Genomic DNA, 14,539 nt, shown 5'->3' on the forward strand with positions numbered 1-14,539 from the left:
CAATCTATAAGCAGACTTAACAGCAAAATACCCCTGTGCTCTTGGTATCAGCATAGACTAGTTCTACATCATAAAAGAAAAATATGTAATTTAAATTTAAAATTTAAATTTAAAAGGATCTTGAAATAATCTTTTATTCCTAAAGTCAGGAAAAAAAACCCTAACATTAAAATAATGAATCACAGAATCATAGAATCCTAGGGGTTGGAAGGGACCTCGAAAGATCATCTAGTCCAACCCCCCTGCCAGAGCAGGGTCACCCAGAGCACATCACACAGGAATGCATCCAGGTGGGTTTTGAATGTCTCCAGTGAAGGAGACTCCACAACCTCCCTGGGCAGCCTGTTCCAGGGCGCTCTAATTTGCACCCATTACCCCTTGTCCTGTCATGGTCATCACTGAAAAAAAGCCTAACTCCATCTCCCTGACACTCACCCCTTACATATTTGTAAACATTGATGAGGTCACCCCTCAGTCTCCTTTTCTCCAAGCTAAAGAGACTCAGCTCCCTCAGCCTTTCCTCATAAGGGAGATGTTCCACTCCCTTCATCATCTTTGTAGCTCTGCGCTGGGACACAATACTCCAGATGTGGCCTCACCAATGCAGAATAGAGGGGGAGGAGAACCTCTCTTGACCTACTAACCACACCCTTTCTAATGCACCCCAGGATCCCTTTGCCCTTCCTAGCCACAAGGGCACATTGCTGGCTCATGGTCATCCTCTCGTCTACCAGGACCCCCAGGTCCCTTTCACCTACACTGCTCTCCAGCAGTTCAGCCCCCAACCTGTACTGGGACATGGTGTTGTTCTTCCCCAAATGTAAAACTCTGCACTTCCCCTTGTTGAATTTCATCATGTTTCTCCCCGCCCAACTCTCCAACCTATCTAAGTCTCTCTGAATGGCAGCACAGCCTTCTGGTGTGTCAGCCACTCCTCCCAGCTTAGTGTCATCAGCAAACTTGCTGAGGGTACATTCTATACCCTCATCCAGGTCGTTGATGAAGATGTTGAACAACACCGGTCCCAGTACCGACCCCTGTGGGACTCCACTAGTCACACACCTCCAACCAGATTCTGCCCCATTGACTACAACTCTCTGACTCCTTCCTTTCAACCAGTTCCTAATCCACCTCACTTCCTGATCACCAAACCCATACCTGATCAACTTTTCTACAAGGATGCTGTGGGAGACGGTGTCAAATGCTTTACTGAAATCAAGATAAACCACATCTACCGCTCTACCATCATCTATCCACCTAGTAATTTCCTCATAGAAGGCTATGAGGTTAGTCAAACATGATTTACCCTTGATAAAACCATGTTGACTGCTCTTGATGACCCCCATGTCCTTGATGTGCCTGGAGATAGTCACAAGAACAAGTTGTTCCATCACCTTTCCAGGGATGGAGGTGAGGCTGACCGGTCTATAGTTACCCGGGTCCTCCTTCTTGCCCTTCTTGTAGACTGGAGTGACATTTGCTATCCTCCAGTCCTCAGGCACCTCACCTGTTGCCCATGACTTACTGAAGATGATGGAGAGTGGCCTAGCAATGACCTCTGCCAGCTCCCTCAGCACCCTTGGATGCATTCCATCCGGCCCCATCGATTTATGGATGTCCAGATTACTGAACTGATCCCTAACCCAATCCTCATCTACTATGTCAAACTCCTCCTCTATCTTGACTTCTTCTGGGGCTATATGAATCTGGGGCTCGTGGGGAAATCCTGCAGGAGTAAAGACAGAAGCAAAGAAGGCGTTCAGCACCTCTGCCTTCTTTATATCCTCTGTCACCAGGGCTCCCACCTCATTCCTCAATGGGCCAATATTGCCTCTCTTGCTAGTTTTGCTAGCTATGTATTTGAAAAAGCCCTTTCTATTATCCTTAACCTGACTGGCAAGGTTAAGTTCCAAGGAGGCCTTAGCTTTCCTAATTGCCTCCCTACATCCTCTGACAACAGTCCTATATTCCTCCCAAGTGACCAGCCCCTCCTTCCATGATCTGTAGATGTCCCTTTTCCACTTAAGTTTGCCCAGCAGTTCCTTTTTTAACCATGCAGGTCTCCTAGCACCCTTACTAGATTTCCTAACCATTGGGACGCTCTGATCCTCTGCTTGCAAGAAGTGGTCCTTGAATGTTGACCAGCTATCTTGAGCCCCTTTATCTTCTAGCACCCTGAATGACCTGAATGGTGACCTGTAGGCAATAAATTTATTGTGAACATCACTTGCCTATCTCCACAGTAATATTTCCACTGTTGGTTCCTAATGTTTATTCAGTCAGAAATTCAATAAATAAAACCCTTCCTGTGACAGTACACTACAACACAGTGTGGAACATCAGCTCTCTAGACCACAAATGAAGGAATATTATTCAGGATCTCAAGTCACAACATGGTTGGACAGTTTTACACACCAAGAAAAAAAGTATAATACGTAGTGTCTGGGCATTGTACTTTTTAAGCAGTTTTCTATTCTCCAAAACAGCCACAGCTTAGAAGAAAAGTCAGCAGAGAATAAAGGTAAGAAGTAGATTAATTTCTGCTTGATCTAGGCAGAAGGGTAGAGCTCTAAGCTCTAACTTAGGAGGGATTTTAGAAAGCACTTTGTGCCAAAGCGTGACATGGTTATTACTCTCACTTCCCGTTTCAGGTTTACTGTTGAGCTGTGGCAAGTGCCACAGCGACCCACACATCCAGCCACCAAGTATGATAAAGACAGAATTAAAAACTGTATTAAATACATATCCTATCCAAATAGGAGTTGACAATGTATTAATAAAAGTATGTTGTGGAGTAGGGAGACTCAGTCTGGCCACAGAAGCATTAGGAACAGGTACTCTGCCTGCTTGCTGCGCCAGTCACATGTGGGACAGCAGGTGAGAGCAGACAAGGAGCCCTGCCCTTTTCCCATCCCTACAAGAATTGAGCCAAGTTGCAATGTGGAAGGTGATATAATCATGCTGCAAACCAGTCATGACACCTACTGCATAGACAAGAGAAGCAGGGGCTAGAGAGTAAAATGGGAGAGTCTAGAAAGTGGAAATGGGAGAGTCAAGAAAAGCAATAAGATCTGGGTCTAAAATGGGTCAACAGTCCAATATTAATAAAATAGAAATTAAAAAAAAAAAAAAAAAAGGGATTCTCAGTTTCTGCTTACAATGAAGTGCTAATTTACATTACATATAGTTATCAGGCAGGACAGTCTAACTGACTTGCAAACTGTGAAAGAATAGCAGTAACTTTTTATGCTTTGCATAACCCTGAAGGTTAAAACACCATCTCTGACCAAACATGGGTAAAGAAAAAGGACAAAGAAACACATGAACAACGCACTGGAAACAATGCAATACAGCATCATGGGAAAACAGTCAGCTCCTCAGGTACTTCACAAATTGCTAAGCAGAAGATGTCCTTCTCATTTCAAGTAATTTTCAAGCTTGCTGGTTTTTTTTTGTTTTGTTTTGTTTTTTCTCCTCCTCCAGTGCCCCTCTTTTCAACCAGAGGAAGATATTTGCTTAGGGGACTGGCCTGTCAGGTTGCTGAGCCAAGTTCATAGCTCTCAGCAACTCATTCCCAAGAAATGATCTCACATCTCAGGTCAGTCTTCATTACTCCACTGTAATACAATAGAAAAGTCATGTCTCCATTCTTATCCAAATTTTCATCTCTCCAACTTTATACAAAGTAATAAATTTCTGAAGAATACACTGCATTTGACAAAATGACACACTGCTTCGGAAATATCCTGATAAGGTCTATCTTGTCATATAACAAACCACAGGAAGACTCTTCAACAGCATCAGCTGAAGCCAGAATAGACTAGCTAGAGAAGTGCTGTATTGTGCTGTCACTATGAATTTAGGCAGGCACAAGAAGGTTTCTTAAAAAAATGCCTGTCTGCTGGAGCAAAACAATTCTAAAAGGTGACCCCTAAATATTTACATTTTCCAAGTCACTAACATTTACTAGCAATTGATTTGTTTGCAATTCTTAAAGCTCCTACAGTAAAGGCAGAGATTGATCTGTACTGCAGTCACCTCTAGAAACCAACCATCTACCACAAGCTGTCACTTCGAGCCGCATTCATTATTCTCCTGAAGGAAAGTGTTAAAGATGCTCTTTGACTTGGAAACACATCTATGGTACAACTTGGAAAGCAAATTGACTCTGGTCCTTTTGCTGCAATAGCAAAAGCTGTGGCAATCGCATGAAAATCAGGTATAAATCACAGCCCAAATTAGGAGCTTTAGAGGACACTTAGTCCATACCCTTTGCTCCATGCCAGAGCAATCAGTCCATTTCTCTATGGGACTCTATTTGCTGTTTGCAACACCTCCAGTGCCAGGGAATTCACAGAACCCATTCCAATACCTGACTATCTCATAGTTTGAAAAATAGCTTTAACATCTAGTACCAGAACTCCTTGCTGTGCTATGGCCACACTTGCTGCAGCAGACATGTGCTGGTCCTTCCTCTTCACAATTGTGCCATGTTAAACTTGCCTGAAGGCTGTTACTCATTTCTCTAGATGAAATAGCCTCAGTTCTTCCAGCTTTTCCATACAGATCATCATTTCTAAACCTCTGAAAGTTCTTGCTGTCCTTCTGTCCACTGTTGATCACCTCCCCCTCACAAATGTCAGTTTTTCAGCACATACAGGGACAGACTGTGCTCACAAGATCTTCTGGTGTCATCTACTGTTCATACATGCTTGGTCCTGATCTACTTCCTCATCTAGAATTTCCAGAGTTTAGAAATGAGTCATCTGAACCTGGAAGCCACAGGGAGATCTGATCATGCCTGCTCTATGATATCTGATGTACTCTACAGTTAAATAAGAATCACTTCAAGTAACATTCTCATCTACTCTATTAAGCATAAGAGTCTTGGTTTACAACAGATCTCTTTGCAGGGAGCTGTACATGACAGTAGCATAAAGTGCCATCATTCTATTCGCATTCAAGCAACAAAAAAAATTCTAACAGTAGTCTGCTGTAGTCATCCTATGTTACTCAGAAATCTGAAGTTATTAAGTCAATACCTGTAGATCTATGTCTACGCATGGAAGGAAATGTTTTTCAGATAATAACGTGGGTTTCACAAGAAATCAGAATTTCTGTAACCACAAATTGCACAGAAATCAACACATCTTATCTGTAGGATAGAACAGTTACTTTCTCACACTTAAAGGCTAAACTATACCTAAAGCTTCTGGGAAAACATCTGATGTAGTTATTCAATGTGTGAGGAGGAGGTGGCAGTGGCAGCACAGAGGGAACAGCGCAAATGAAAGGAGTCCAGTTGCATTTGCTTCCTAAAGCACACACTAGACAAGCAAGCACAGCATGTTTCATTAGAAACAATGAAATCTCCTTTTCAGCTAGCTGGCATATTGGCAAGGCTGCTAATGGATCAGAAACTCAGAGCACAATTTCTTTGCCACACTGTAGCCTACTTTTGTTTAATCAGACAGGCACTGTTGAATGTGTTCCTGCCGTCAACAACCCTCCAGACCCACATTCACACGTCAGAGTGTGTGTGTTGTGTGCATGTTTATACGAGTGTACGTGAGCTCTTGCTCATTCTGTGATTAAAAATGTAAGCACCTACTATTTTCAGCCTGAAAGTCAGCCAAAAGCTTTGTGTTCGAGTTGGCACAGGGAAGTTTTCCCGTGCCCATTCCATCGTATTAGCAGCACTCCATTAAATGGCAAAGGAGGATGGATCATTCTGAAACTTTGTGCCTGGAATTCGATGGTTTCACTTGCAGCTTTGAAGTAAAGGCAAGGGTTGCCTTTGTGCCGGATGCATTAATGACGTAATTGCAAGCTCTTTACAGACAACTGCTCTCCTTAGCACTGAAAAGCCTCAAAGCTTTTCATTAAGGGCCTGGTCTAGCTCCTGCTAAATAAACTGATTCAGACCCTACCAAACCTGCTCTCAGTAAGGTCCAAAGGTTTCACCACAGCTCTGGTAGGATCATAACTCAGTCTACCACTGGGCATTTGGACATTCAGCTTCCACCTTTCCAAAAACGTTCTTAGGAATAGGTTGAAAACTAACACAAACTTCAAAAAGGTGGTGTGAAAACACTGCTTTGGTGAGCAATTCAAACACTTCTTTGTCCCCTTCATCTTTCAGGTAATGGAGTCCCTGGCAACTCTATTTTTTTGTCGCTTCACCTGTTACTGAGCTGACAGCACCCTTCACTAAAAGACTCCTACACCACCACATCCAGAACTGCAGACAGGTGACACTGACTTACAGAGGACAAAGAAGTTCAAGTATCTCTAAAGACAACACAGTGATTTTTCAAGTATTTTGGATGAAAAAAAATAGCTCTTTGTTCAGTGAGAACTGAAAAAAGCCAACTTTTCCACTGAAAACTTTTTCTTTTTTTACCTAACCTTTAAGAGACCACTCTTCCATTTCATTTAAATGAACATTTGATCAACTTTACTCACATCTTCTACATTTCAAGAAATTTCAGCTCAAGAAAAGATCATCCATCTATCCAGTATTTTCTCTATAGAGACCACAAAATAACACCTCCCCTCTCCCCTCACACTCATTTTTTTTCCCTTAGAAAACCTGTGGGACTGTCTGCAGAAGGTAATAGCAGAACAACTTCAGCAAATGCTGGCATATCTTAATAAATATGAAGTTCAGGAAAAAAATATGCATGTATTCTAGAATGCTCTTTGCACTATATTCTGTAAATACATATAAAAATGCTCACATTCATGAAACTGACTTAGATATCATAATATAAAAATGCAGAAACTCATCCTGTATAACTAGGGCTTGAAGAGACTCTTGAAGACAGTTTGTACACTTCCTTTGATCCTACTCTCAGTTTCTTCTACTCCACTATAGCATCAAAAAGGAGAAAAGTAATACAAAGTATCAAAAGAAACCAGAAGTAATACCATGTTTAAGAGAGATGTGCACAGGCTTTGTTGCCAGAAGTTTCTTAGATCATACACAGTTCATACATTTTTCAGGTGCTTGTGCCTCACTTGCAGGAATTTGTACCATTTGAATTCCAGTTTCTGCATGTTCAACCACTTCCTAGAGCTATATCCTGTTAAGAAAATAAGTGCAGAGATTTGGAGTTATTCTCTATGTGTGTGGTAACTGGGGTGGGGGACTGGGAGAAGAGGGCAAAGGAGGCAAAAAAGCAAAACATTTTTTTGAGAAAGGTAGCAATAAATATAACATCGCTCTTTTTTCTTACTGTAAATAATAGCACTACAATCAGAACACCCAGAGATGTGAGGACATCTGATCTCACTAATTTCCCAGTCTTGTAACAGGTTGCAGAAACCTCTGCAGAAAGTTACTTTGGTTATTTCATTGGGCCAAGCAAGCCCAGCATCTCAATGGATACCACCCAGTGCAGCTGAAAGCCTCAAATTTCACATGAGCCAACTAGAATATTAAACCATAGAATCATAGAATGGCTAGGGTTGGAAGGGACCTTAAAGAACATCCAGATTCAGTGCCCCTGCAATGGCAGGAACATGAAACAAAAGGATCTAGAACAAAAGCTATGAACTTCCAACTACTTACAGCTAGGTCCCAGTAACTCTAATGGATTTTTTTTCACATGCTAAAGGTATAATTTGTTTTAATTAAGCCACGTTCTCTTTGGAGAAATAGATATTTTCCACCTCTCTGAATTGCCCTTGAACTGCAGCTGAGTAGCATGTTCTGCTTCCCCTCCTGATTAGGACTGTTTAGAATTGCCACGTCCTGTTAAGCAGCTGGTCTGTTTCCCCTCATAACAAGTAAATTGTTCTCCTTCCAATACTAGTTATTTTTAGAACCAAGAGCTTTTACATTTAGAAATAAATAAATAAATAAATAAATGCTGCATATCACAAGACATCACCCTTTGCCATCAGGGTTTATTTTTTAACCTTGTGATGAATAAAGCTTGTTTACCTTTCCACTATCTTCACCTCTCCCTTTCACCACTACTTTGGCCACACTAGGGCCTGTGTTAAAAACAGCTCTAACTTTGTGTAAGGTGGAAGATTAGAAAACAGACAAAAGTGGGTCTGTCAACTATATTAGGTCAGGGCTGTTTGGATGGACTATCAAAACACAACATATTATACTAATCAATTAATTATACTAATCAATTTTCAACCAAGACTAAATCAGGGAACAGTGTTTTAAATCTGAAGGCTGCATAACGTATTAGGTTTTAACTTTATAGGAAATCAGACTATTAACACACAGTATGCAGAAAGGTGGAGGTCTGTGGTCTCCTACTGAGGAATTTGCATCACAGGTAACCTTATATATATATATTTTAAGTTTAAACGTACCCTGCTCCTAGAGAGCAGTGAGGAGTCCACAAGCTCAAAAAGCCCACCAATGGGACTGTGACTGCAGCTTACCTGCTGGGGAATCACAGATCTACAAGAGTATTTTTGCACCAGTACCAGAATTTCCCTAAATATTATGCTTCAGTCATATGCTCTCAGACAGCTTTTTCATTTCCCCCTTCCACTAAATCTGGAGAAAAAGCAGTTTTGAAGGGAGGGAACAGTAACAAGAAAAATAATGAAGTCCAGTTTCTCCCAGCTATTTCCATTGACTGGAAGAGAGAAATTGCTAACAAGAACCGCAGCTTAAAGTGGGCTGTGCATACACTGGGATGAAGTTTTGATGTGCATTTTGCATCCTGTACTATAGAGTTGAGCCCAGAACAGAGCCAGAGCTGGGCAACCTTAACACTCTGTGGAGTATGTATTAAACTGGTCCCAAAAGTAATTAGATAAATTGAATGAAATCTGACTTGACAAGTGGGGGTCATCCCATTCTATGAAGGCTCAAGATAAAGATGAAGGGGCCAACCAATCAGTGACTGAAGGGCACAGCTAATTAAAGTGCCTGCTATATTAATATTTATGTTAAAGTTTCCAGTAGCTCTGGCCTTGACCTGGCAGTGGGTATACAATGTGTGTCCCTCATTTTAATAATTTTCAGCATTATATCTCATATGGTTATGAGATCACTTTAAACAGAATGTTATACCTGCCTCTTCCATGCTCAGATTAAAATGGCTGAGAAGTAGAAAAAGGGCTGGAAAAAAGTTGGGTCACAGTAAGTTTAGAAACAACTCCTTCTGATTTAGTTAGCAGAAAAAAAATAAGGTAAGAAACACTGACATTTATTAGTCCTTCCTATCCAAAGCTCTCAAAAACTGCTTGAAAGAGTCCAGCGCAGAGCTACAAAGATGATTAAGGGACTGGAACATCTCCCTTACTAGGAAAGGCTGAGGGAGCTGGGTCTCTTTAGCTTGGAGAAAAGGAGACTGAGGGGTGACCTCATCAATGTTTACAAATATGTAAGGGGTGAGTGTCAGGAAGATGGAGTTAGGCTTTTCTCAGTGATGACCAGTGACAGGACAAGGGGTAATGGGTGCAAATTGGAGCATAGGAGGTTCAAGGTGAATATCCGGAAAAATATTTTTACTGTGAAAGTGACAGTGCCCGGGAACAGGCTGCCCAGGGAGGTTGTGGAGTCTCCCTCATTGGAGACATTCAAAACCCACCTGGATGTGTTCCTGTGTGATGTACTCTAGGTGATCCTGCTCTGGCAGGGGGGTTGGACTAGATGATCTTTCGAGGTCCCTTCCAACCCCTAAGATTCTATGATTCTATGAAAAATGCTTTTCCGTCTTTATGATATTTTGTCTTCATTTTTTTGGGTAGGAAAACTGAGGAACAGCTGTGAAGAGATCCATTCACTAACAGTTTGAGAATCACTACAGTCTGGGATACCCACCCAGCAAGACTCCAGAGGTGCAGAGCACTGCAGCTGATAACAAGTGGACATGCAGATGCTTTGTACTTAAGTACAGAGAATTACTTTGTAAGTTAATCAAGACAGTGTAAGAATGAGGAAGAAGCCGGGGAGATATTGTTATTTATCAAGCCACAAAAACAAAACACAGAAAAACCTCTCCCTTTTCTCACTGAAATAAAAAAAAAAAAAAAATTTAAAAAAAAAGTGTTGAATTTGATTTTTCATTCAGTTTAAAATGGACAATACTTGATGCACTTGAAATAACGCAACAAAAAACAGTAGCTACATTCACACCTGAAGGGAAGAGAAGAGGTCAGTGGGGCTGTGAAGAAGACATGATGCTACTTCTCCCTGCACTCATCACCCCATGTGCTTGGGCACAACCCCTCCCTGACCATGGCTCGCTGTCTTCTTACTCCCCTCAGCCCTCTTCCCCCACAGACTCCTGGCTTTGTCCACCAACCCCTGCACACACTCAGCCACATGGAGAAGGATCTGTAACCCTCTGTCCAAACATGCAGACACACACTCAAGTGGCCACATATTTGAGTGCCTCAGAGGTGCAGCAGCACCCCGGGCCAGGGCTGCCCCTTGCTGAAGCCGTAACACTGACAGCCATGACATCTGCCAGCTTCTTCTGCTGGGAAGCAGGCCTCGTGCCTGCCTCATGGGAGAGACCCACCACAGCGCATCCTCCGCCAATCGCTCCCAACAAAAACAGATGTAGTGGCTAGGCCAGGAATGGAGCCTGGGGCTTTCCTCCTCACCCAAAGGCTGAAATTGCTGAACAGCTGCAAGTGAAAACTCATTTCGCTCACCTCTCATCTCCCCCTTCCAGAAAAATTTAATTACACTCGAATTAAAATTTGGCAACTTCAGCCTGAATCTGTAACGACCAAGACATTTTCTTTCAGAGAATAAACTTTAACAAAAAAAATAAATAAAATAAAATTCAGCAATTTAAGTCAATGCAATGTTTTCTTTGCCGAGAGAGAAAAATACTAGAGAATTTCACAAAGCACTGCTTGTTCTACAATCCTACTGCTGTCGGCAACCCTGTAGAAGTCTCTGGCTGGATTATTAAGCTTCAAAATATCCAGAACTAGCAGGAACATTGACTTAAACAATTTGCCTATATTAAGACAGACTAGGGATTTGTGTCCTGGTCCTCCTTTATTTTCTTCTAAAGTTGAAGTCTCACAGCCCAAAAGGCTAATCAAGGGGGAGGATGGCATTTCTGAGATTCACATGAGAAGCATAGCACAATCCAGATTCTGTTTAAAATTATGCATCTAGAGCGATGAGTAAAGGTTTTCCAGCCTGGATTATTTCACTGCCAAATTTCAATGATCCTTTTAACAATATTATTGTACTTCTATTTTAGATAACAAGAGAGTATCTAGTATTTTATGTACAGTCTGTAGAACTAGGTGCAACCACCGGCTTTCTGGCACCTTGCCTCTGTGTCTGAGAGAGTTACAACGCTCAGCTGGCCATGCCAGCATGCACGATTGTTTGTACCTGCTGCAATTCAGTTGTTACAGCAGCGGTTGTAGCAATTTAGCAAGTAGAACACACATTTTACTGTCTGCTTTATTACCAAGACAGATAAAATTTGTACAAGTAGTGCTTAGGGAACCAGCATTTTACAGTACATCTGAATTAAAAACTAAAGTATCACGTAGCTGAACTCATTAGCATTTACAGGAATGGCTAAACAGATTTGTTTCCCCCATCCGTTGTGCTGCTCCCTGCACAGCAGCCTTTGTTCTGAGCCGCCTTTAGCAACTAACCAGAACAACAAATGGATAAAATGGCAGTGCTGACTGGATGAGAAGCTCCTGGAAAAACCCACAAATACCCCTATAAAATATGGAAGAATACTGTAAGATTTGTCTACTATATGCCTTCCAGCACTTAGCCAGACTTTATGCTTCATGCACCACAGTGCTTCCCAGGCTTTGTAAACAAAACACAAGAAAATGGCTTTTCAGTCTGAAAAGTGTTGAGCATTTCAAGCATTTTTCTTCCAGAATCAAAGACATAGCAGTTGTGTCCAACACTTGCTTGGAGTGCTGTTCTCATTTAGCACCTCCTGCAAGGCAGTGTCCTACTACAGACACACCAAAAACTACAGCAGGTAGTGCCAAAACATGAGGCTAGTATCACCTACAAATATAAGCTATAATAGAAGCAGTACTTACAAAGCAGACTTCAGAAATCTGCCCCAAATCTCCTCAGGGAGAACTCAGCATGAACAGCACTCCAGTCAAAACAGGGACTCAGCATATTAGGGATGGGTGGAAATCTAGACCCAAGGAAGGGAGCCAAACAATTCTAGTTAAGCACAGGCTATGTAGGCATTCAGGTCAGCTTAGAAGCTGTGGAGGAAGATCTGAGAGCTGATCAACAGACTTCACATAACGGGATGTTGAATAATATTCTATGTAAATACAACCATTTCTTCATGTGTCTCCCTGCTGCAGTGCAGGCCAAAGTTCTGGCTTTCCAGAACCACCTGGGGTGTTTTCCTGTAAGTTAGAATGCAAAACTGATGCATACAACACACAGGTAAAGAAGTGCTTCTGCTTCTCACCACAATTTAAAGCCCTCTGCTGCTTATTAAACACTGTACAACATAGCAAGAAGAATTTGGAATACTATGGGTAACTTTTAAACTGAAATCTGTTGTCAAAAGGAATTTCTCATATTGGCTTTTCTGTTAGTGCTATATCCTCAATTTTTAAATATTTTTCTAGGCTAAACCTGGAATGTATTATTGTTACAAGCTCATGAATGACAGATGTGCCTCTCGTTTCAGTCACTATCCAATATGTAAATCATGTAATTGTGTTGCTTGGTGCCTGAGAAAAAAGGCATGTCAGTCATTTCAATCGATTCGGAATTTTTTCCAGCAAAAGCCTTCCAATATGAAAGTCTTTGGGATAGCAACTGGCAGTTCCCAGTGGCTGCACAGACAGACCTGCAGTCTGTACCTTCACACAGGGGTGCCAGCACTGGGATGCAGCAAGCACATCTCAGTTCTGTATAAATTAGTAGCAAAGTCAGATTTGGTTTTCAAAACATTTCTCCATCCCAAGCCTGGCTCCAGCCTATTTCCAGTCCTGCCAAAAAGGCTGAGCTGGGTCTTCCAGGATGTTTCTTCCTAAATAAATTAATAATCCCAGCAAGCTTCAGAACAGTTCCATGTATTCCATGGGCAATAAGATAACTAACATCCCAATCGTGTCTGAGCTCCTGCCTCCACACATGCACAGGGGCACACACACAATTAGTTTCCTACTACCTCCTCACTCCTGCTGTCCAGCTCTTTGGGCTAATGAAATTATACATTACAATATTAAGAGCAGAGCATTACACATTTAAAATCGTGTTCAGTAGTTGGATTTTAGATAAGAACTTCTGAGTTATCATGATAAAGATTCCCCTCAAATGCAAGCCATATGCACAAAGTACTTCTCTTCCAGGAAAAAAGCAGAACTGCAAAACAACCAACCACAACTTTTGCTTTAAAGGAGTAGAAATACTTTGCTAACAAACACAATCTTTTTCCCTGATCTCTAGTTTAATTTACTTCCCATGCATTAAAATATCTAGGCCCAACTGGTGAGTTTCAGATGCTTGTCTTGCAGCTCCTAAATGCCTGCTTTCATTCCAAGCTCCTGCAGGCAAGCACAGAAGGGGTATGCTGGATTCATTTGGAGCTCAGCATGCTTTCAAGACTGCAGAAAATGCAAAATACATCCTGCCACAGATATCAACATCAAGCCACTGGCCTAACACCACCACTCAAGCACAATATCTTTTCCTGTGAAAAGCACAAGAAGAAATGCAGGGCACCTTAAAGCAGGCAGTTTATTCCTTGGTTGAAAACAAGTCTTCACAAGTGCTGAGCCAGAAATAAGATAGACGTTTAACTTCTCCCACTTAGTGGCTTCCTTGCCTTGTTTTTATTTTATTTAGGCATTCTAAAATGACAGACTGAAAACCTTAAGGCCAATCCAGGTGTTTAATTTGTGCTATAAAGCATGTAAGTGTCTACAGATACCTTAAAGAATAAAGCCCTCACCACATGCTCCATACTTTGTGAGTATTACTAATGCTTTCCACAGGCTACTTTTTAGAAAAACATCTCTTGCTTATATAAAGAAGAGTAAAGAATTAAATCTGCTGTTGAAGACAACAAATAGGATTGTTTCAAGGTTAAAGAATCCAATCACCTGCCCAAGTACTCAAAGCTAAACAGTCCTGGCTATCAAAAAACCTAATGAAGACCTACCTGGAAGAAAGCAAGTATATCAATGAAAAAACCCACATCACTAAGGAATGCACATCTTGTAGAACAGAATATGCATAGGTTGATCTTTTTAAGATAGTCAGTGCTAGGGTTTAGACACCACATGTAGAAGCCCACGGCAGTGTTGTGGATTCAGAGACCTGCATATTGCAGGGGGAAGGTGGAGCTGGAACAAAGGGGAAGGTAGTTACCTCTGTAAACAAACAAGTCAGACTCGTTTGACAGATAACTATATCTGAATGTCAAATGAATTTGACATTTCCCAATTTCCTCACACAAATAAAATTTGCACTTCCAAATCTTCTGTCCTTATCTTTCCTGGTCCACTGAAAGGTCAGTTGCTTGAAAGACAACAGGGAAGGGAACAGAGAGGTTTGACTGGAGCTACAATCCTCCTG

The sequence above is a fragment of the Chaetura pelagica genome, unplaced genomic scaffold (assembly GCF_000747805.2).
Source record: "Chaetura pelagica isolate M959 unplaced genomic scaffold, ChaPel_1.0 scaffold11, whole genome shotgun sequence".
Lineage (NCBI taxonomy): Eukaryota > Metazoa > Chordata > Aves > Apodiformes > Apodidae > Chaetura > Chaetura pelagica.